The following is a 9298-nucleotide window of genomic DNA, read 5'->3' on the forward strand; positions in this document are numbered from 1 at the left end:
ATGGGGAGCAGGCCTAAGCCAGCAAGTGGTCATCCCCTGAGGGGTCCCAGACTGTGAGAGGGCACAGGTCGGGCTGAGAGATTCCCCGCTCCCGAGTGCACAAATTTTTGTGCACCGGGCCTCTAGTTTTATTAATAACTCTTTATTATTAAAAGTATTACATATGTCCCCTTTTCCCCCCATTGACCCCCTTCAGCTCACCCCTAACCCCCCACCCTAGGCCTTCACCACCCTATTGTTTGTGTCCATGGGTTATGTATATATGCATACAAGGTCTTTGGTTGATTACCTCCCACTCACCCATCTTCCCCTGCCTTCCCTCCAAGATTCCGCACTCTGTTCCATGCTTCCATGTCTCTGGATCGACTCCATTAATCAGTTTATTTTATTACTTAGATTCCATATATGAGTGAGATCATGTGATACTTGTCTTTCTCTGACTGACTTATTTCACTTAGCATGATACTCTCCAGGTCTAAAAGGGACTCATTTTAGATCCAAAAAGTTTGAAACGAAAGAGTGGGAAAAGAATATCTTTTTATTGTTGACACTATTACAGATGTCCTCCATCCCCCCCCCCACCTTTGCCTACCTCTACCCATCCCCTGCTCCCCTCCCCTGGCAGGAAAATATATTCTATGCAAATATTAACCAAAAAAGAGCTGGAATAGCTATACTAATATCAGACAAAAAAAGATTTAAAGTTAAAAGTTGTTAAAAGAAAGAATGAAGGATAAAGGGTCAATCTATCTAGAAGATATACTAATTATAAACATATATGTACTAAATAAACTACAGAGCCACAAAATATGTAAATCAAACACTGGCATAATTGAAGAGAGAAATAGACAGTTCTACAGTATAGTTGGAGACTTCAATATTCCACTTTCAATATTGCTGTAACTTAACTGATATTAAAAAAAATTTACCCAATAACAGTAAAATACACATTTTTCTCAAATGCGTATAATACATTCCCCAGTATAGACCACATGCTAGGCCACAGAACAAATCTCAATAGATTTCAAAAGATTGAAATCATGTAAGGTGTCTTCTCTGAAAAAAATGGAATGAAGCTATAAATCAATCACAGAGGGAAAACTGGAAAACAACATACTCTTAAATAACCAATGGATGTATGGGTCAAAGAAGAAATCAAAAAGGAAATTTTAAAATACTTTGAGATGAATAAAAACAAAAACACAACATATAAAAATCTATGGGATGCAGCAAAAGTAGTGTTCAGAGAGAAATTTGTAGTTGTAAATGCCTACATTAAAAAAGAAGGAAGATCTACCGTAAGGAACTAAACAAAGAAGAGTAGGCTAAACCTAAAGCTAGCACCAAGAAGGAAATAATAAAAATTTTAGTGGAAATAAGTGGAATAGAGCATAGAAAAATAATACAGAGCATCAACAAAACCAACAGTTGGTTTTTTCAAAAGATTAATAAAATTGACAGCTTTACCTAGACTGAGAAAGAAAAACCCAATACCTTACAGAAATACAAAGGTTTATAAGAGTAACTATGAACAATTGTATGGCAACAAATTAGATAACCTATATGAAGTTAACAAATTCATAGAAACAAACTACCAAAACTGATTCAAGAAAAAATAGAAAAATCCAAGTTCTATGGTTTTACTTTTCTCTCTAAACAGGTGGTTTTCAAAGTATTTTCAGAGGCCCAAGGGTTTCCACATATCTGGAGTGGATGGGGATGATGAGATGAGAGTGCTTTCAAGCCCCCAGGTCCTGGTTGAACCACACAGCTTTATTTACAGTTTACCCTTGAACAACGGGTTTGAACTGTGTGGGTCCACTTATGTGTTTTCGTTCAATAAATATGCAATTGGTCCTCCGTATCCTTAGGTTTCACATTTGCTGATTCAACCAACTGCACATTAAAAACAGTATTTTTGATCCACAGTGGGGAATCCATGGATGCAGAGAGCCAACTGTATACATTGTTCTATGCCATTTTATATGAGGGACTTAAGCATTAGAGGATTTTGGTATCTGAGGGGTGTCCTAGAACCAATCTTCTGTGGGTACTGAGGGGTCACTGCAGTTAATTTTGGTGGAGTCAAAAATTACATGCAGATTTTTGTTGTTAATCCTCACATGAGGATATTTTTTAGAGAGAGAGGAAGGGAGGAAGGGAAGAGAGAAACAGCGATGTGAGAGAGACACATCTATTGGTTGCCTCTTGCATATGGGGATCAAAGGAGATCAAACCTGCACCCCAGGTATGTGCCCTTGACTGGGAATCAAACCCACGACCCTTTGATTCAAGGGCTGATGCTCTCTTCACCGAGCAACACTGGCCAGGGCTATATGCAAATGTTTTACTGCATCAGCGGGGGAGGGGAGTTTCCACCCTAACCCCTATGTTATTCAAAGGTCAACTATATTTTCATTTGTTTTCTGTTGCGGGGTATGAATGATTCTGCACAGAATTTCTTTTTCTTTTTTTTTCAGAATTTCTTAAAGAGTTGAATACCCTTGGATTTGACCTTGATAATCCTGTGAAGAAGAATCTGGTGAGGTGGAGACATGAGGGCTGATTGAGTGAGGGGCAGTGCCTGGCTGGGCCTGCTTTGAGGGAGGACATATCCAATTGTGGCAGCCAGAGGGAGCTGCTGTTTCTGACAAAAGCCCTGCCTGGCTGGGCAGGCCTTCACTGTGGCTCTGAAGGAGGGAAAGGGCTGGTCCCACTCTTAGTTAGCATGGGCTCCTGTTTGATTGGCTATTGAGGGTTCCCTGTAAGTTTATATGAATTTTAGGATCTGCATTTCCATTTCTGCAAAAAAGGTAATTGGTATTCTAATAGGAATTTCATTGAATCAATCTATAGATCACTTTGGGGAGTATTACCATCTTTTTTTTAAAAAAATATGTTTTTATTGATTTGAGAGAGAGGAAGGGGGAGGGAGGGAGAGAGAAAGAGGGAGAGGGAGAGAGAGAGAGAGAGAGAGAGAGAGAGAGAGAGAGAGAGAGATGGATTGGGTGTCTCAAACGCACAACCTGGGTAGGTGTCCTGACCTGGAATCAAACTGGCAACCTTTCGGTGCATGGAACAACTTTCAACCAACTGAACCACACCAGCCAGGGCAGTATTGCTGTCTTACCAATGTTAAGTCTTCCAATCTATTAACATGGATTGTCTTTCCATTTATTTAGCTTTTCTTGAATTCTTTCCAGCAATGTTTTATAGTTTTTAGTCTGTAAGTTTTACATTTCCTTAGTTAACATTTATTACTATGTACTTTATTATTGTTATTTTTTATTTTTTGTTTTTAACTTATTTTATTTTTTCCATCACTATTTATCCCTGCTATACCCTCTTCCACCTCCACCCTCCCAATCACCACATTGTTGTCCATGTCTATGAGTTCTATCTCTCTCTCTCTCTTTTTTTCTTTTTTACTCAATCCCCTCCCCGGCACCACCCCTCCAACAAGCCCACCACCACTAGCGCCGTCTGCCTGCTCCCTGAGTCTGTCTCTATTTTGCTTGGTAGTTCAATTTGTTCAATAAATTCCACATATGAGTGAAATCATATAGTACTTGTCTTTCTTTGACTGTCTTATTTCACTTAGCATAATGTTCTCCAGGTCCATCCATGCTGTTGCAAAGGGTAAAATTTTCTTCCTTGTTACAGCAGAACGGTATTCCATTGTATAAATGTACCACAGCTTTTGTATCCACTCATCTACTGATGGACACTTGGGCTGCTTCCAGATCTTGGTTATTGCAAATATCATTGCAATGAACATAGGGATACATAAATTCTTTTAAATTAGTGTTTCAGGTTTCTTTGGATAAATTCCCAGGTGGAATCGCTGGGTCATAAGGCAGTTCTATGTTAATTTTTTGAGGTAACTCCATACTGTTTCCCACAGTGGCTACACCAATCTGCATTCCCACCAATACTGCAAAAGGGTTCCCTTTTCTCCACATCCTCACCAATGTTTGTTAATTTATTGATGATAACCATTCTGACAGGTGTGATGTGATATCTAATTGTGGTTTTGATTTGTATTTAATGATTAGTGAGCATCTTTTCATATGTCTATTGGCCATCTGTATGTCCTCTTTGGAGAAGTGTCTATTCATGTCCTTTGTCCATTTTTTAATTCCATTGTTTGAGTTTTTTGGTGTTGTGTTTTGTAAGTTCTTTATGAATTTTTGATATTAACCCCTTATCAGACGTATCATTCAGTGTGTTGTCTTTCAATTTCGTTGATGATTTCCTTTGCTGTGCAGAAACTCTTTAGTTTATGAGTCCCATTTTTACATTTTTTATTTTGTTTCCCTGGCCTGAGGAGATATATCAGAAAATACTGCTACAGAAAATGTCCAAGATTTTACTGCATTTTCTTCTAGGATTTTTATGAGTTTATTCTTGTGTGCAGTGTAAGACGATGATCTAGTTTCATTTTTTTTTGCATTTATCTGTCCAGTTTCCCCCACACCATTTATTGAAGAGACTGTCTTTAGTCCATTGTATGTTTTTGCCTCCTTTATCAAATATTAATGGACTGTAAAGGCGTGGTTTATTTCTGGGCTCTCTAGTCTGTTCCTTGGTCTATACATCTGTTTTTATGCCAGTACCATGCTGTTTTGATTACTATGTCCTTATAGTATAGTTTGATATCAGGCAGCATGATTCCTCCAACTTTGTTCTTCTTTCTCAAGACTGCTGTTGGTGCCTGGCCAGTGTTGCTCAGTCATTGAGCATTACCCATGAACCAAGAGGTCCCTGGTTCAATTCCCTGTCAGGGCACATGCCCTGGTTGCAAGCTCTATCCTCAGTGCAGGGTGCACAGGATATGTCTCTCTCTCTCATTGATGTTTCTATCTATCCCTCTTCCTTCCTCTCTCTCTAAAATCAATAAAAACATATATTTTTTAAAAAAGGACTGCTGTTGCAATTTGGGGTCTTTTGTGGTTACATGTAAATTTTTGAAAGATCTGTTCTAGTTCTGTGAAATATGCCATTGGTACCTTGATAAGAATTGTGTTGATTATGTAGATTGCTTTGGATAGTATGGACATTTTAATGTTAATTCTTCCTACCCATGAACACCGTATATGTTTCCACTTATTTGTATCTTACTCAGTTTCTTTCTTCAGTGTCTTATAATTTTCTAAGAACATTTTTTTACATCATTGGTTAAATTCATTCCTAGGTATTTTATTCTTTTTGAAACAATTGTAAATGGGATTGTGTATTTTTTTTAGTTTCTCTTTCTGATAGTTCATTATTGGTGTGTAAAAATGCAACTGAGCCCTAGATGATTTGGCTCAGTGGATAGAACATTGGCCTGCGGACTGAAGAGTCCTGGGTTCGATTTTGGTCAAGGGCATGTACCTTGGTTGCAGGCTCCTCCCCATATTGGGCCCTGGTTAGGGCTCATGCAGAAGGCAACCAATTTATGTGTTTCTCTCTCATCAGTATTTCTCTCTGTCTTCCACTCTCTATGAAAATCAGTGGAAAAATATCCTCGGGTGAGGATTTTTTTAAAAAGTGCATCTGATTTCTGGATATTTATTTTGTGTTCTGTACTTGACTGAATTCATTTATCAGTTCTAGTAGTTTTTGGTGGATTCTTTAGGGTTCTGTGTATACAATATCATGTCATCTGCAAATAATGACCATTTTTACTTCTTCCTTTCCAATTTGAATGCCTTTTATTTCTTCTTTTTGTCCAATTGCTGTGGCTAGGACTCTCAGGACTATATTGAATAAGAGTGGTGAAAGCAGACATCCCTGTCTTAAGGGGACACTTGTAGTTTTTGTCCATTGAGTATGATGTTGACTGTGGATTTGTCATATATGGCCTTTATTATATTGAGGTATGTTCCCTTAGTCCAGTGGTTCTCAACTTTCCTAATGCCTCAACCCTTTAATACAGTTCTTCATGTTGTGGTGACCCCCAACCATAAAATTTTCGTTGCTACTTCATAACTGTAATTTTGCTACTGTTATGAATCGTAATGTAAATATCTGATATGCAGGATGTATTTAGGCGACCCCTGTGAAAGAGTCGTTCGACCCCCAAAGGGGTCGCGACCCACAAGTTGAGAACCGCTGCTCTAGTCCCACATTGCTGAGAGTTTTTATCATAAATATGTGCTGGATTTTATCAAATGCTTTTTTTGCATCTATTGATAATGATCATGTAGTTTTTATCCCTCAACTTGTTTATGTGATATATCACGTTTATTGTTTTGCAGATATTGTACCAACCTTGCACCCCCAGAATAAACCCCACTTGATCATGGTGTGTGATCTTTTTAATATATTGCTGGATTCAGTTTGGTAATATTTTGTTGAGGATTTTAGCATCTATGTTCATCAGGGATATTGGCCTATAATTTTCTTTCTTTGTAGTGTCTTTGTCTGGTTTTGGAATTAGGATAATGCTGAACTCATAAAATGAGCTTTGGTGTCTTTCCTCCTCTTGAATTTTTTGGAATCGTTTGAGAAGGATAGGTGTTAGTTCTTTTAAGTTTGGTAAAATTCACCTGTGAAGCCATCTGGTGCAGGGCTTTGGTTTGTTAGAAGGTTTTTTTAAAAAAACAATTTTATTATTGCTTCAATCTAGTTGTAATTTGTGTATTAGATGCTCTGATTCTTCCTCATTTAGTTTTGGAAGGTTGTATGTTTCTAGGAATTTATCCATGTCTTCCAGATTGTCCAATTTGTTGGAATGTAGTTGTTCGTAATATTTTCTTACAATGCTTTGTATTTTATTTTATTTTTTTGTATCAGTTCCATCTCCTCTTTCATTCCTGATTTTATTTATATGTGTCCTCTCTCTTTTTTTCTTGATGAGTCTGGTCGAAAGTTTGTCAATCTTGTTTATTTTTGCAAAGAAACAGCTCTTGGTTTCATTGATTTTTTTTTGTATTTTTTTAGACTCCATTTCATTTATTTCTGCTCTGATCTTTATTATGTCCTTCCTTCTACTCACTTTGGACTTTGTTGTTCTTTTTCAAGTTCCTTTCAGTGTAAAGTTAGATTGTTTACTTGAGCTTTTTCTTGTTTCTTGGGATAGAACTGTAATGCTCTGAATTTCCTTCTTAGGAATGTTTTTTCTGTGTCCCACAGATTTTGGATTGTTGTGTTCTCAAGATATCTTTCTATTTCTTCCTTGATCTCATTGTTAACCCATTGATTGTTTAGCACCATGTTATTTAGCATGCATATGTATCATTATCAGTTAAAATTTTTAAATTGTTTTTAAGAGAGGAAGGAGGAGGAGGAAGAGGAGGAGGAGGCGAAGGAAGAGGAGTTGGAGAGAGAGATATCCCAACCAGGGATTGAGCCTGCAACCTGAGTATGTGCCCTGACCTGGAATTGAGCCTGACACCTATTGGTGCATGGGATGATGCTAAACCAACTGATCCACATTGGCCAGGGCTGTATTTTATTATTTTTGATGCTATTGTAAATGGAATTGTTTTTAAATTTCCTTTTTAGATTGCTCATTGCTGTTTTATGGAAATGCAACTATTTTTTGTGTGATCGTATATAGTAAAAATGCTGATTTCATAAGCTCTAATAGTGTGTGTGTGTGTGTGTGTGTGTGTGTGTGTGTGTAAGTGTCTGGTTTTGGTATCAGAATAATGCTGACCTCCTAGAAAGAATGAGCTAAGATGTGTTCCATCTCTTCTATAGTTTTATTGGAAGAGTTTGAGAAGAATTGGCATTAATTCTTCTTTAAATGTTTGATAATGAAGCCATCTGATCCTGGTCTTTTCTTTGTTGTACAATTTTTGATTACTGCTTCAATCTCCTTATGTGTCATAGGTCTTCTCAGATTTTCTATTTCTTCTCCAGTCAGTTTTGATAGCTTGTTTCTAGCAATTTGCCCCTTTCATATAGATTATCTGATTTGTTAGCATAAAATTGTTCATAATATTCTCTTAAAATCCTTTTTACTTATTTCTATAAGGACGGTAGTTATGTTCCCACTTTGATTTCTAATCTTAGTTATTTTTTTATCTCTCTTCTAGGTCCCTCTTTTCTGTCTTCTCAGCATTCATCAGTTGCTACTATAACCCCTTTGTTAGAAAAATAAAAATGGCTACCCAACCTGGCATATAGTAGACCTCAGTAAATATTTCCTGAATTATTTCTCGCTGATGTAGGGCCGGAAAAGAACTGGGAAAGGGACTTCCCTGTAGCCCTCTGGGGAAGAGAGACTATTGATTGTTGAATGTTCTTTTGCCTGAGCTGATGGCCCTCCAGTGCATCTTCCACATGACCTTGGCAGAGCTATAACATAGACCTCACTACTACTCTCCCTTGGCTAAATCCTTCGGCAGCTCCCCAGTGCCCTTGATAAAGGTCACCCTTCTTAGTTCCACATGTGAGGCCCTGGGTAACCTGTCCCCCTTCCATCTTTCAGTATCCCACCTCGGCCATCCTGTAGGTCCCTTGGACATCCTCAGCTGATCTGGCCTCTGACTGAAACCTACATGTCTTTCAGGTCTTCAGTGGTTGTTCCCTCCAGAGACCTGGTGAGGTGCCCTTTGTACCCCACAGCCTCTGTATAGATGTTCCTTTAGAACACTGACCATGCAGTCTTGCAACATCCTATGAATATCGCCTCCCTCCACACACTAGTTTCAAGCCCCATTGTGAAGTGGGGCCGGGGTCGCGGCCAGGTTGGGGCAGGGGCTGAGGCCACAGAGCTCATGGAAGCAAGGCTGAGGACAAGGCCAAGGACAAGGAGTGGATCCCCATTACCAAGCTGGGCTGTCTGGTCAAGGACATGACGATCACATCCCTAGAGGATATCTATCTATTCTCCTTGCCCATCATGGAATCTGAGATCATTGACTTCTTCTTGGGGGCATCCCTCAAGGATGAGGTCTTGAAGATTATGCCTGTGCAAAAGCAGACACGTGCTGGCTAGAGGACCTGGTTCAAGGCATTTGTCGCCATTGGGGACTACAATGGACATGTTGGTCTGGGTGTTAAGTGCTCAAAGGAAGTAGCCACTGCCATCTGTGGTGCCATTATCCTGGCCAAGCTCTCTGTTGTTCCCGAGAAGCAAGATCGGCAAGCCTCACACTGTTCCTGCAAGGTGACTGGCCGCTGTCATCTCATCCCTGCCCCCAGGGGTACTGGCATTGTCTCAGCCCCTGTGCCTAAGAAGTTGCTGATGATGGCTGGTATTGACGACTGCTATATCTTGGCCAGGGGCTGCACTGCCACTCTGGGCAACTTTGCCAAGGCCACCTTCAATGCCATCTCTAAGACCTATAGCTATCTCACCCCA

General features: G+C 39.2%; 1 pseudogene; it reads left to right on the top strand.

The window, feature by feature from the left end:
* The window catches only part of LOC102763624, a 27508-nt pseudogene extending 18213 nt beyond the window's left edge, over positions 1-9295 (top strand).
* Positions 9296-9298: the final 3 nt, after the last annotated feature.

Source organism: Myotis davidii, unplaced genomic scaffold (genome assembly GCF_000327345.1).
Source record: "Myotis davidii unplaced genomic scaffold, ASM32734v1 scaffold770, whole genome shotgun sequence".
NCBI classification, from domain to species: Eukaryota; Metazoa; Chordata; class Mammalia; order Chiroptera; family Vespertilionidae; genus Myotis; species Myotis davidii.